A 13801-nucleotide genomic window follows, 5' to 3' on the forward strand; every position below is an offset into this window, starting at 1 on the left:
GCTCTCTGTGTCCCTCGCTCTCTCTGTGTCCCTCGCTCTCTCTGTGTCCCTCGCTCTCTCTGTGTCTCTCGCTCTCTGTGTCTCCCTTGCTCTCTGTGTGTCCCTCGCTCTCTGGGTGTCCCTCGCTCTCTCTGTGTCCCTCGCTCTCTGTGTGTCCCTCGCTCTCCGTGTCCCTCGCTCTCCGTGTCCCTCGCTCTCCGTGTCCCTCGCTCTCTCGCTGTGTCCCCCTCTCTCTCGCTGTGTCCCCCTCTCTGTCGCTGTGTCCCCGTCTCTGTCGCTGTGTCCCCCTCTCTCTCGCTGTGTCCCCCTCTCTCTTGTTGTGTCCATCGCTCTCTCTCGCTGTGTCCCTCTCTCTCGCTGTGTCCTTCTCTGTCTCGCTGTGTCCCTCTCTCTCTCTCGCTGTGTTCCTCTCTCTCTCTCGCTGTGTCCCTCTCTCTCTCTCGCTGTGTCCCTCGCTCTCTCTCGCTGTGTCTCTCTCTCTCTCTCGCTGTGTCCCTCGCTCTCTCACACTTTGTCGCTCGCTCTTTCTCTCGCTGTGTCCCTCCCCCTCTATGTGTCCCCCTCTCTCTGGCTCTCTTGCTGTGTCATTCTCTCTCTCTGACCCACTCTCTCTCGCTGTGTCCCTCTCTGTCCCACTCTCTCTCTGTCCCACTCTCTCTGTGTCCCTCTCTCTCTCTGTCCCTCGCTCCCTCTGTGTCCCTCACTCTCACTGTGTCCCTCGCTCTCTCTGTGTCCCTCGCTCTCTCTGTGTCCATCGCTCTCTGTATCCCTTGCTCTCTATTCTGTGTCCCTAGCTCTCTGAGTGTCCCTAGCTCTCTGAGTGTCCCTCGCTCTCTCTGTGTTCCTCGCTCTCTCTGTGTCACCTGCTCTCTCTGTGTCCCCCGCTCTCTCTGTGTCCCCCGCTCTCTCTGTGTCCCTCGCTCGCTGTGTCACCCTCTCTCTTGCTGTGTCCCTCTCCGTCCCCCTCTCTCTCTGCCCCCCACAATCTCGGTGTGTCCCTCACTCTCTCACTGTGTCCATCTCTCTCAATGTGTCCCTCTCTCTCTCGCTGTGTCGCTCTCTCTCTCGCTGTGTCCCTCTCTCTCTCGCTGTGTCCCTCTCTCTCGCTGTCCATCGTCTCTCTCGCTGTGTCCCCCTCTCTCTCGCTGTGTCCCTCTCTCTCTCGCTGTGTGCCTCACTCTCTCGCTGTGTCCATCTCTCTCACTGTGTCCCTCTCTCTCTCGCTGTGTCCCTCTCTCTCGCTGTGTCCCTCTCCCTCTCGCTGTGTCCCTCTCTCTCTCGCTGTGTCCCTCTCTCTCTCGCTGTGTGCCTCTCTCTCTCACTGTGTCCCTCTCTCGCTGTGTCCCTCTCTCTCGCTGTCCACCGTCTCTCTCGCTGTGTCCCCCTCTCTCTCGCTGTGTCCCCCTCTCTCTCGCTGTGTCCCCCTCTCACTCGCTGTGTCCCCCTCTCACTCGCTGTGTCCCTCTCTCTCTTGCTGTGTCCCTCGCTCTCGCAGTGTCCCTCGCTCTCTGTGTCCCTCGCTCTCGCAGTGTACCTCGCGCTCAGTGTCCCTCGCTCTCGCAGTGTCCCTCGCTCTCGCAGTGTCCCTCGCGCTCTCTGTGTCCCTCGCTCTCGCAGTGTCCCTCGCTCTCGCAGTGTCCCTCGCTCTTGCAGTGTCCCTCGCTCTCTCAGTGTCCCTCGCTCTTGCTGTGTCCGTCGCTCTCGCAGTGTCCCTCGCGCTCTCTGTGTCCCTCGCTCTCGCAGTGTCCCTCGCTCTCTGTGTCCCTCGCTCTCGCTGTGTCCCTTGCTCTCGCTGTGTCCCTCGCTCTCGCAGTGTCCCTCGCTCTCTGTGTCCCCCGCTCTCTCTGTGTCCCCCTCTCTCTGGCTCTCTCGCTGTGTCCCTATCTCTCTGACCCACTCTCTCTCGCTGTATCCCTCTGTGTCCCACTCGCTCTCTGTCCCACTCTCACTCTGTCCCTATCTCTCTGTGTCCTTATCTCTCTGTGTCCCTCGATCTCGCTGTGTCCCTCGCTCTCGCTGTGTCCCTCGCTCTCGCTGTGTCCCTCGCTCTCCGTGTCCCTCGCTCTCCGTGTCCCTCGCTCTCCGTGTCCCCAGCCCTCTGCGTCCCTCGCTCTGTGCGTCCTTCGCTCTCTGCATCCCTCACTCTCTGCGTCCCTCGCTCACTGTGTCCGGCGCTCTGTGTCACTCTCTCTCTGTGTCCCTCGCTCTCGCTGTGTCCCTCGCTCTCGCTGTGTCCCTCGCTCTCTCTGTGTCCCTCGCTCTCTCTGTGTCCCTCGCTCTCTGTGTCCCTCGCTCTCTCTGTGTCCCTCGCTCTCTCTGTGTCCCTCGCTCTCTCTGTGTCCCTCGCTCTCTGTGTCTCCCTTGCTCTCTGTGTGTCCCTCGCTCTCTGGGTGTCCCTCGCTCTCTCTGTGTCCCTCGCTCTCTGTGTGTCCCTCGCTCTCCGTGTCCCTCGCTCTCCGTGTCCCTCGCTCTCCGTGTCCCTCGCTCTCTCGCTGTGTCCCCCTCTCTCTCGCTGTGTCCCCCTCTCTGTCGCTGTGTCCCCGTCTCTGTCGCTGTGTCCCCCTCTCTCTCGCTGTGTCCCCCTCTCTCTCGTTGTGTCCATCGCTCTCTCTCGCTGTGTCCCTCTCTCTCGCTGTGTCCTTCGCTGTCTCGCTGTGTCCCTCTCTCTCTCTCGCTGTGTTCCTCTCTCTCTCTCGCTGTGTCCCTCTCTCTCTCGCTGTGTCCCTCGCTCTCTCTCGCTGTGTCTCTCTCTCTCTCTCGCTGTGTCCCTCGCTCTCTCACACTTTGTCGCTCGCTCTTTCTCTCGCTGTGTCCCTCCCCCTCTATGTGTCCCCCTCTCTCTGGCTCTCTTGCTGTGTCATTCTCTCTCTCTGACCCACTCTCTCTCGCTGTGTCTCTCTCTGTCCCACTCTCTCTCTGTCCCACTCTCTCTGTGTCCCTCTCTCTCTCTGTCCCTCGCTCCCTCTGTGTCCCTCACTCTCATTGTGTCCCTCGCTCTCTCTGTGTCCCTCGCTCTCTCTGTGTCCATCGCTCTCTGTATCCCTTGCTCTCTATTCTGTGTCCCTAGCTCTCTGAGTGTCCCTCGCTCACTCTGTGTCCCTCGCTCTCTCTGTGTCACCCGCTCTCTCTGTGTCCCCCGCTCTCTCTGTGTCCCCCGCTCTCTCTGTGTCCCTCGCTCGCTGTGTCACCCTCTCTCTTGCTGTGTCCCTCTCCGTCCCCCTCTCTCTCTGCCCCCCACAATCTCGGTGTGTCCCTCACTCTCTCACTGTGTCCATCTCTCTCACTGTGTCCCACTCTCTCTCGCTGTGTCGCTCTCTCTCTCGCTGTGTCCTTCTCTCTCTCGCTGTGTCCCTCTCTCTCGCTGTCCACCGTCTCTCTCGCTGTGTCCCCCTCTCTCTCGCTGTGTCCCTCTCTCTCTCGCTGTGTGCCTCACTCTCTCGCTGTGTCCATCTCTCTCACTGTGTCCCTCTCTCTCTCGCTGTGTCCCTCTCTCTCGCTGTGTCCCTCTCTCTCTCGCTGTGTCCCTCTCTCTCTCGCTGTGTCTCTCTCTCTCTCGCTGTGTGCCTCTCTCTCTCACTGTGTCCCTCTCTCGCTGTGTCCCTCTCTCTCGCTGTCCACCGTCTCTCTCGCTGTGTCCCCCTCTCTCTCGCTGTGTCCCCCTCTCTCTCGCTGTGTCCCCCTCTCACTCGCTGTGTCCCCCTCTCACTCACTGTGTCCCTCTCTCTCTTGCTGTGTCCCTCGCTCTCGCAGTGTCCCTCGCTCTCTGTGTCCCTCGCTCTCGCAGTGTACCTCGCGCTCAGTGTCCCTCGCTCTCGCAGTGTCCCTCGCTCTCGCAGTGTCCCTCGCGCTCTCTGTGTCCCTCGCTCTCGCAGTGTCCCTCGCTCTCGCAGTGTCCCTCGCTCTTGCAGTGTCCCTCGCTCTCGCAGTGTCCCTCGCTCTTGCTGTGTCCGTCGCTCTCGCAGTGTCCCTCGCGCTCTCTGTGTCCCTCGCTCTCGCACTGTCCCTCGCTCTCTGTGTCCCTCGCTCTCGCTGTGTCCCTTGCTCTCGCTGTGTCCCTCGCTCTCGCAGTGTCCCTCGCTCTCTGTGTCCCCCGCTCTCTCTGTGTCCCCCTCTCTCTGGCTCTCTCGCTGTGTCCCTCTCTCTCTGACCCACTCTCTCTCGCTGTATCCCTCTGTGTCCCACTCGCTCTCTGTCCCACTCTCACTCTGTCCCTATCTCTCTGTGTCCTTATCTCTCTGTGTCCCTCGATCTCGCTGTGTCCCTCGCTCTCGCTGTGTCCCTCGCTCTCGCTGTGTCCCTCGCTCTCCGTGTCCCTCGCTCTCCGTGTCCCTCGCTCTCCGTGTCCCCTGCCCTCTGCGTCCCACGCTCTGTGCGTCCTTCGCTCTCTGCATCCCTCGCTCTCTGCGTCCCTCGCTCACTGTGTCCGGCGCTCTGTGTCCCTTGCTCTCTCTGTGTCCCTCGCTCTCGCTGTGTCCCTCGCTCTCGCTGTGTCCCTCGCTCTCTCTGTGTCCCTCGCTCTCTCTGTGTCCCTCGCTCTCTGTGTCCCTCGCTCTCTCTGTGTCCCTCGCTCTCTCTGTGTCCCTCGCTCTCTGTGTCTCCCTTGCTCTCTGTGTGTCCCTCGCTCTCTGGGTGTCCCTCGCTCTCTCTGTGTCCCTCGCTCTCTGTGTGTCCCTCGCTCTCTGTGTGTCCCTCGCTCTCCGTGTCCCTCGCTCTCCGTGTCCCTCGCTCTCCGTGTCCCTCGCTCTCCGTGTCCCTCGCTCTCTCGCTGTGTCCCCCTCTCTCTCGCTGTGTCCCCCTCTCTCTCGCTGTGTCCCCCTCTCACTCGCTGTGTCCCCCTCTCACTCACTGTGTCCCTCTCTCTCTTGCTGTGTCCCTCGCTCTCGCAGTGTCCCTCGCTCTCTGTGTCCCTCGCTCTCGCAGTGTACCTCGCGCTCAGTGTCCCTCGCTCTCGCAGTGTCCCTCGCTCTCGCAGTGTCCCTCGCGCTCTCTGTGTCCCTCGCTCTCGCAGTGTCCCTCGCTCTCGCAGTGTCCCTCGCTCTTGCACTGTCCCTCGCTCTCGCAGTGTCCCTCGCTCTTGCTGTGTCCCTCGCTCTCGCAGTGTCCCTCGCTCTCTGTGTGTCCCTCGCTCTCCGTGTCCCTCGCTCTCCGTGTCCCTCGCTCTCCGTGTCCCTCGCTCTCCGTGTCCCTCGCTCTCTCGCTGTGTCCCCCTCTCTCTCGCTGTGTCCCCCTCTCTGTCGCTGTGTCCCCGTCTCTGTCGCTGTGTCCCCCTCTCTCTCGCTGTGTCCCCCTCTCTCTCGTTGTGTCCATCGCTCTCTCTCGCTGTGTCCCTCTCTCTCGCTGTGTCCTTCTCTGTCTCGCTGTGTCCCTCTCTCTCTCTCGCTGTGTTCCTCTCTCTCTCTCGCTGTGTCCCTCTCTCTCTCTCGCTGTGTCCCTCGCTCTCTCTCGCTGTGTCTCTCTCTCTCTCTCGCTGTGTCCCTCGCTCTCTCACACTTTGTCGCTCGCTCTTTCTCTCGCTGTGTCCCTCCCCCTCTATGTGTCCCCCTCTCTCTGGCTCTCTTGCTGTGTCATTCTCTCTCTCTGACCCACTCTCTCTCGCTGTGTCCCTCTCTGTCCCACTCTCTCTCTGTCCCACTCTCTCTGTGTCCCTCTCCCTCTCTGTCCCTCGCTCCCTCTGTGTCCCTCACTCTCACTGTGTCCCTCGCTCTCTCTGTGTCCCTCGCTCTCTCTGTGTCCATCGCTCTCTGTATCCCTTGCTCTCTATTCTGTGTCCCTAGCTCTCTGAGTGTCCCTCGCTCTCTCTGTGTTCCTCGCTCTCTCTGTGTCACCCGCTCTCTCTGTGTCCCCCGCTCTCTCTGTGTCCCCCGCTCTCTCTGTGTCCCCCGCTCTCTCTGTGTCCCTCGCTCGCTGTGTCACCCTCTCTCTTGCTGTGTCCCTCTCCATCCCCCTCTCTCTCTGCCCCCCACAATCTCGGTGTGTCCCTCACTCTCTCACTGTGTCCCTCTCTCTCTCGCTGTGTCCCTCTCTCTCTCGCTGTGTCGCTCTCTCTCTCGCTGTGTCCCCCTCTCTCTCGCTGTGTCCCTCTCTCTCTCGCTGTGTGCCTCACTCTCTCGCTGTGTCCATCTCTCTCACTGTGTCCCTCTCTCTCTCGCTGTGTCCCTCCCTCTCGCTGTGTCCCTCTCTCTCTCGCTGTGTCCCTCTCCCTCTCGCTGTGTCCCTCTCTCTCTCGCTGTGTGCCTCTCTCTCTCACTGTGTCCCTCTCTCGCTGTGTCCCTCTCTCTCGCTGTCCACCGTCTCTCTCGCTGTGTCCCCCTCTCTCTCGCTGTGTCCCCCTCTCTCTCGCTGTGTCCCCCTCTCACTCGCTGTGTCCCCCTCTCACTCACTGTGTCCCTCTCTCTCTTGCTGTGTCCCTCGCTCTCGCAGTGTCCCTCGCTCTCTGTGTCCCTCGCTCTCGCAGTGTACCTCGCGCTCAGTGTCCCTCGCTCTCGCAGTGTCCCTCGCTCTCGCAGTGTCCCTCGCGCTCTCTGTGTCCCTCGCTCTCGCAGTGTCCCTCGCTCTCGCAGTGTCCCTCGCTCTCGCAGTGTCCCTCGCTCTTGCTGTGTCCGTCGCTCTCGCAGTGTCCCTCGCGCTCTCTGTGTCCCTCGCTCTCGCAGTGTCCCTCGCTCTCTGTGTCCCTCGCTCTCGCTGTGTCCCATGCTCTCGCAGTGTCCCTCGCTCTCTGTGTCCCTCGCTCTCGCTGTGTCCCTTGCTCTCGCTGTGTCCCTCGCTCTCGCAGTGTCCCTCGCTCTCTGTGTCCCCCGCTCTCTCTGTGTCCCCCTCTCTCTGGCTCTCTCGCTGTGTCCCTCTCTCTCTGACCCACTCTCTCTCGCTGTATCCCTCTCTGTCCCACTCGCTCTCTGTCCCACTCTCACTCTGTCCCTATCTCTCTGTGTCCTTATCTCTCTGTGTCCCTCGATCTCGCTGTGTCCCTCGCTCTCGCTGTGTCCCTCGCTCTCGCTGTGTCCCTCGCTCTCCGTGTCCCTCGCTCTCCGTGTCCCTCGCTCTCCGTGTCCCTCGCTCTCTCCGTGTCCCTCGCTCTCCGTGTCCCTCGCTCTCCGTGTCCCCAGCCCTCTGCGTCCCTCGCTCTGTGCGTCCTTCGCTCTCTGCATCCCTCACTCTCTGCGTCCCTCGCTCACTGTGTCCGGCGCTCTGTGTCCCTTGCTCTCTCTGTGTCCCTCGCTCTCGCTGTGTCCCTCGCTCTCGCTGTGTCCCTCGCTCTCTCTGTGTCCCTCGCTCTCTCTGTGTCCCTCGCTCTCTGTGTCCCTCGCTCTCTCTGTGTCCCTCGCTCTCTGTGTCTCCCTTGCTCTCTGTGTGTCCCTCGCTCAATGTGTGTCCCTCGCTCTCCGTGTCCCTCGCTCTCCGTGTCCCTCGCTCTCCGTGTCCCTCGCTCTCCGTGTCCCTCGCTCTCTCGCTGTGTCCCCCTCTCTCTCGCTGTGTCCCCCTCTCTGTTGCTGTGTCCCCGTCTCTGTCGCTGTGTCCCCCTCTCTCTCGCTGTGTCCCCCTCTCTCTCGTTGTGTCCATCGCTCTCTCTCGCTGTGTCCCTCTCTCTCGCTGTGTCCTTCTCTGTCTCGCTGTTTCCCTCTTTCTCTCTCGCTGTGTTCCTCTCTCTCTCTCACTGTGTCCCTCTCTCTCTCTCGCTGTGTCCCTCGCTCTCTCTCGCTGTGTCTCTCTCTCTCTCTCGCTGTGTCCCTCGCTCTCTCACACTTTGTCGCTCGCTCTTTCTCTCGCTGTGTCCCTCCCCCTCTATGTGTCCCCCTCTCTCTGGCTCTCTTGCTGTGTCATTCTCTCTCTCTGACCCACTCTCTCTCGCTGTGTCCCTCTCTGTCCCACTCTCTCTCTGTTCCACTCTCTCTGTCTCCCTCTCTCTCTCTGTCCCTCGCTCCCTCTGTGTCCCTCATTCTCACTGTGTCCCTCGCTCTCTCTGTGTCCCTCGCTCTCTCTGTGTCCATCGCTCTCTGTATCCCTTGCTCTCTATTCTGTGTCGCTAGCTCTCTGAGTGTCCCTCGCTCTCTCTGTGTTCCTCGCTCTCTCTGTGTCACCCGCTCTCTCTGTGTCCCCCGCTCTCTCTGTGTCCCCCGCTCTCTCTGTGTCCCTCGCTCGCTGTGTCACCCTCTCTCTTGCTGTGTCCCTCTCCGTCCCCCTCTCTCTCTGCCCCCCACAATCTCGGTGTGTCCCTCACTCTCTCACTGTGTCCATCTCTCTCACTGTGTCCCTCTCTCTCTCGCTGTGTCGCTCTCTCTCTCGCTGTGCCCCTCTCTCTCTCGCTGTGTCCCTCTCTCTCGCTGTCCACCGTCTCTCTCGCTGTGTCCCCCTCTCTCTCGCTGTGTCCCTCTCTCTCTCGCTGTGTGCCTCACTCTCTCGCTGTGTCCATCTCTCTCACTGTGTCCCTCTCTCTCTCGCTGTGTCCCTCTCTCTCGCTGTGTCCCTCTGTCTCTCGCTGTGTCCCTCTCTCTCTCGCTGTGTCCCTCTCTCTCTCGCTGTGTGCCTCTCTCTCTCACTGTGTCCCTCTCTCGCTGTGTCTATCTCTCTCGCTGTCCACCGTCTCTCTCGCTGTGTCCCCCTCTCTCTCGCTGTGTCCATCTCTCTCACTGTGTCCCTCTCTCTCTCGCTGTGTCCATCTCTCTCACTGTGTCCCTCTCTCTCTCGCTGTGTCCATCTCTCTCACTGTGTCCCTCTCTCTCTCGCTGTGTCCCTCTCTCTCGCTGTGTCCCTCTCTCTCTCGCTGTGTCCCTCTCTCTCTCGCTGTGTCCCTCTCTCTCTCGCTTTGTGCCTCTCTCTCTCACTGTGTCCCTCTCTCGCTGTGTCCCTCTCTCTCGCTGTCCACCGTCTCTCTCGCTGTGTCCCCCTCTCTCTCGCTGTGTCCCCCTCTCTCTCGCTGTGTCCCCCTCTCACTCGCTGTGTCCCCCTCTCACTCACTGTGTCCCTCTCTCTCTTGCTGTGTCCCTCGCTCTCGCAGTGTCCCTCGCTCTCTGTGTCCCTCGCTCTCGCAGTGTACCTCGCGCTCAGTGTCCCTCGCTCTCTGTGTCCCTCGCTCTCGCAGTGTCCCTCGCGCTCTCTGTGTCCCTCGCTCTCGCAGTGTCCCTCGCTCTCTGTGTCCCTCGCTCTCGCAGTGTACCTCGCGCTCAGTGTCCCTCACTCTCGCAGTGTCCCTCGCTCTCGCAGTGTCCCTCGCTCTCGCAGTGTACCTCGCTCTCGCTGTGTCCCTCGCTCTCGCAGTGTCCCTCGCTCTCGCTGTGTCCCTCGCTCTTGCTGTGTCCCTCGCGCTCTCTGTGTCCCTCGCGCTCGCAGTGTCCCTCACTCTCGCAGTGTCCCTCGCTCTCGCTGTGTCCCTCGCTCTCGCTGTGTCCCTCGCTCTCGCAGTGTCCCTCGCGCTCTCTGTGTCCCTCGCGCTCGCAGTGTCCCTCGCTCTCGCAGTGTCCCTCGCTCTCGCAGTGTCCCTCGCGCTCTCTGTGTCCCTCGCGCTCGCAGTGTCCCTCGCTCTTGCAGTGTCCCTCGCTCTCGCAGTGTCCCTCGCTCTCGCTGTGTCCCTCGCTCTTGCAGTGTCCCTCGCTCTCGCAGTGTCCCTCGCTCTTGCTGTGTCCGTCGCTCTCGCAGTGTCCCTCGCGCTCTCTGTGTCCCTCGCTCTCGCAGTGTCCCTCGCTCTCTGTGTCCCTCGCTCTCGCTGTGTCCCTTGCTCTCGCTGTGTCCCTCGCTCTCGCAGTGTCCCTCGCTCTCTGTGTCCCTCGCTCTCGCAGTGTACCTCGCGCTCAGTGTCCCTCACTCTCGCAGTGTCCCTCGCTCTCGCAGTGTCCCTCGCTCTCGCAGTGTACCTCGCTCTCGCTGTGTCCCTCGCTCTCGCAGTGTCCCTCGCTCTCGCTGTGTCCCTCGCTCTTGCTGTGTCCCTCGCGCTCTCTGTGTCCCTCGCGCTCGCAGTGTCCCTCACTCTCGCAGTGTCCCTCGCTCTCGCTGTGTCCCTCGCTCTCGCTGTGTCCCTCGCTCTCGCAGTGTCCCTCGCGCTCTCTGTGTCCCTCGCGCTCGCAGTGTCCCTCGCTCTCGCAGTGTCCCTCGCTCTCGCAGTGTCCCTCGCGCTCTCTGTGTCCCTCGCGCTCGCAGTGTCCCTCGCTCTTGCAGTGTCCCTCGCTCTCGCAGTGTCCCTCGCTCTCGCTGTGTCCCTCGCTCTTGCAGTGTCCCTCGCTCTCGCAGTGTCCCTCGCTCTTGCTGTGTCCGTCGCTCTCGCAGTGTCCCTCGCGCTCTCTGTGTCCCTCGCTCTCGCAGTGTCCCTCGCTCTCTGTGTCCCTCGCTCTCGCTGTGTCCCTTGCTCTCGCTGTGTCCCTCGCTCTCGCAGTGTCCCTCGCTCTCTGTGTCCCTCGCTCTCGCAGTGTACCTCGCGCTCAGTGTCCCTCGCTCTCGCAGTGTCCCTCGCTCTCACAGTGTCCCTCGCGCTCTCTGTGTCCCTCGCTCTCGCAGTGTCCCTCGCTCTTGCAGTGTCCCACACTCGCGCAGTGTCCCTCGCTCTTGCTGTGTCCGTCGCTCTCGCAGTGTCCCTCGCGCTCTCTGTGTCCCGCGTTCTCGCTGTGTCCCTCGCTCTCGCAGTGTCCCTCGCTCTCTGTGTCCCTCGCTCTCTGTGTCCCTCGCTCTCGCAGTGTCCCTCGCGCTATCTGTGTCCCTCGCTCTCGCAGTGTCCCTCGCTCTCACAGTGTCCCTCGCTCTCGCAGTGTCCCTCGCGCTCTCTGTGTCCCTCGCTCTCGCAGTGTCCCTCGCTCTCGCTGTGTCCCTCGCTCTCGCTGTGTCCCTCGCTCTCGCAGTGTCCCTCGCTCTCGCTGTGTCCCTCGCTCTCGCAGTGTCCCTCGCGTTCTGTGTCCCTCGCATTCGCTGTGTCCCTCGCTCTCGCTCTCGCTGTGTCCCTCGCTCTCGCTGTGTCCCTCGCTCTCGCTGTGTCCCTTGCTCTCCCTGCGTCCCTCGCTCTCGCTGTATCCCTCGCTCTCGCTGTGTCCCTCGCTCTTGCTGTGTCCCTCGCTCTCGCTGTGTCCCTCGCTCTCACTGTGTCCCTTGCGCACTCTGTGTCCCTCGCGCACTCTGTGTCCCTCGCGCACTCTGTGTCCCTCGCGCACTCTGTGACCCTCGCGCTCGCATTGTCCCTCGCGCTCGCAGTGTCCCTCGCTCTCGCAGTGTCCCTCGTTCTCGCAGTGTCCCTCGCTCTCTCTGTCCCTCGCTCTCTCTGTCCCTCGCGCTCTGTGTCCCTCGCATTCGCTGTGTCCTCGCTCTCGCTGTGTCCCACGCTCTCGCTGTGTCCCTTGCTCTCCCTGCGTCCCTCGCTCTCGCTGTGTCCCTCGCTCTCGCTGTGTCCCTCGCTCTTGCTGTGTCCGTCGCTCTCGCAGTGTCACTCGCGCTCTCTGTGTCCCTCGCTCTCTGTGTCCCTCGCTCTCGCCGTGTCCCTCGCGCTCTCTGTGTCCCTCGCTCTCGCAGTGTCCCTCGCTCTCTCTGTGTCCCTCGCTCTCGCAGTGTCCCTCGCTCTCTGTGTCCCTCGCTCTCACAGTGTACCTCGCGCTCTGTGTCCCTCGCATTCGCTGTGTCCCTCGCTCTCGCTCTCGCTGTGTCCCTCGCTCTCGCTGTGTCCCTCGCTCTCGCTGTGTCCCTTCCTCTCCCTGCGTCCCTCGCTCTCGCTGTGTCCCTCGCTCTCGCTGTGTCCCTCGCTCTTGCTGTGTCCCTCGCTCTCGCTGTGTCTCTCGCTCTCGCTGTGTCCCTCGCTCTCACTGTGTCCCTCGCGCACTCTGTGTCCCTCGCGCACTCTGTGTCCCTCGCGCACTCTGTGGTCCTCGCTCTCTCAGTGTTCCTCGCTCTCTCTGTGTCCCTCGCTCTCTGTGTGTCCCTCGCTCTCTGTGTGTCCCTCGCTATCTCTGTGTCCCTCGCTATCTCTGTGTCCCTCGCTATCTCTGTGTCCCTCGCTCTCTGTGTGTCCCTCGCTCTCTGTGTGTCCCTCGCTCTCTGTGTGTCCCTCGCTCTCTGTGTATCCCTCGCTCTGCGTCCCTCGCTCTGCGTCCCTCGCTCTGCGTCCCTCACTCTCTGTGCGTCCCTCGCGACTCTGTATCTAACCCCGTGATGTACCTGTCCTGGGAGTGTTTGATGGGGACAATGTGGAGGGAGCTTTACTCCGTATCTAACCCCGTGATGTACCTGTCCTGGGAGTGTTTGCCAGGGACAATGTAGAGGAATCTGTGTCTAACCCCATGATGTTCCTTTGCTGGTCATGTTTGATGGAGTTTCAAAATCTCAAATAAATGTCTTCTATTAGTTTCTCCATCTCTCTGTTTCTGCTTCTCTCTCTGTCTGTCTGGGAATATTGTCAAAATAAAATCCACGATCAGCAGTCAGCCATTTTAAGTTACTTAATGGTGGCCATTTTAGGTGAGCACAGCACAGTCATTTCTGACATTTGTACACGTTGGTATAACAAAATACTGATGGAAAGTGTCTGATTTAAACAGTGATTTGTTGGGGAATGTGGATGTAGAAAGAGAGCTGGCTGTCCTCGTACACCAGTCACTGAAAGTAGAGAGGGGGTGCAGCAGCAGTTAAGAAGACCAATGATATGTTGGCCTTCATTGCAAGAGGGATTTGAGTTCAGAAGTGGAGATGTCTTACTGCAGTTACACAAGGCCTTGGTGAGACCACACCTGGAGTACTGTGTACAGTTTCGGTCTCCCTAACATAGAAAGGATATAGTTGCCAGAGAGGGAGTGCAGCGGAGGGTCAATTGGCTGATAGTGAGATTGCCAGACTGTCCTAGGAGGAGATATTGGTTCAATAGGGCCTGAACGAGCCCTGTTTCTCCAACCTAACCCTGGAGATCAAATCCCACATTCCTGGTGATTTCTCCACTCTCAAAGATGGAAAGCTATTGATTAAGTTTAATGCAGAAATTGACTGATTTCTAAATGCCATTGACATAAAGGGATATGGGGATAGTGTTGGGGAAAAGACATTGAAGTGAAGATATTTCACAGCTGGATTCACAGAATACAGACAGCAAAGTATCATAAATTTTGGATGTGCCACAAATGTTGTCAAACATTTGGGAAATGATTGGAAACAGTTTGGACTGAGATCTCCTCAGTGACCTGTGTACAGACCCCACCCCCGACGTTCTGTCAGGAATGTCTCCCTCGGTGTGGTTCCTGTGTCTGCTAAGGAAGACACTTGTCCTGTCTATGGTTATGTTAATTCAGCAGTCAACAAGAGATTCAGCAATGTCCTGTCATTATTTCTGTCTTTGGTTTAACATTTGTTTCCCTCAGAATTTCTGATGTTTGGAATAACCATTCGTCTGTCGCCTTAGGAAGGCTTTCCATAGAATGAGTAAAAACCAGCAAGAAATCACAGAATGTGAGTTAAACACAACTTCATTTCTGCCTCCATTTTAAGAGAAGATTCCTGGCCACAAAAACAAAGCTCATTGCAAAGTTTCACTTCATATTTTACGTGTTGTTCACAGACAGATTTCTTCAATGAGCTGCTCTATAAATATGGATTCAATTTGACTTTTTCACACTGTGAGATGTACAGTTTATTCCTGAATTAATACACGGTCATCGGCAACAACATCATTTTATTAGACAAGGGGGTTCAATGGGATTTTTCACGGAAATGCTCTGATGTCAATTCCTGAGATTAGAATTTACTGAAACAATTTGGATTCAATGAAAACGGTCATTTTGATAACCTCAATGTCCTGACTGCCTCACGCCCTGGCACCCTCACACCATCACTCCCTCATGTCCCCTAACCC

The 13801-nt window shown here is 59.7% G+C and overlaps 1 long non-coding RNA gene across 1 annotated transcript in view; it reads left to right on the plus strand.

Moving 5' to 3' along the window:
- LOC140411603 (uncharacterized) overlaps positions 1–13398 on the plus strand; it is a 35853-nt gene extending 22455 nt beyond the window's left edge. Inside the window, exon 3 of the long non-coding RNA XR_011940895.1 lies at positions 13311–13398. This is a non-coding gene — a long non-coding RNA (uncharacterized lncRNA). The remainder of the gene's footprint in view (positions 1–13310) is intronic.
- Positions 13399–13801: the final 403 nt, after the last annotated feature.

This window comes from Scyliorhinus torazame, chromosome 4, assembly GCF_047496885.1.
Source record: "Scyliorhinus torazame isolate Kashiwa2021f chromosome 4, sScyTor2.1, whole genome shotgun sequence".
NCBI classification, from domain to species: Eukaryota; Metazoa; Chordata; class Chondrichthyes; order Carcharhiniformes; family Scyliorhinidae; genus Scyliorhinus; species Scyliorhinus torazame.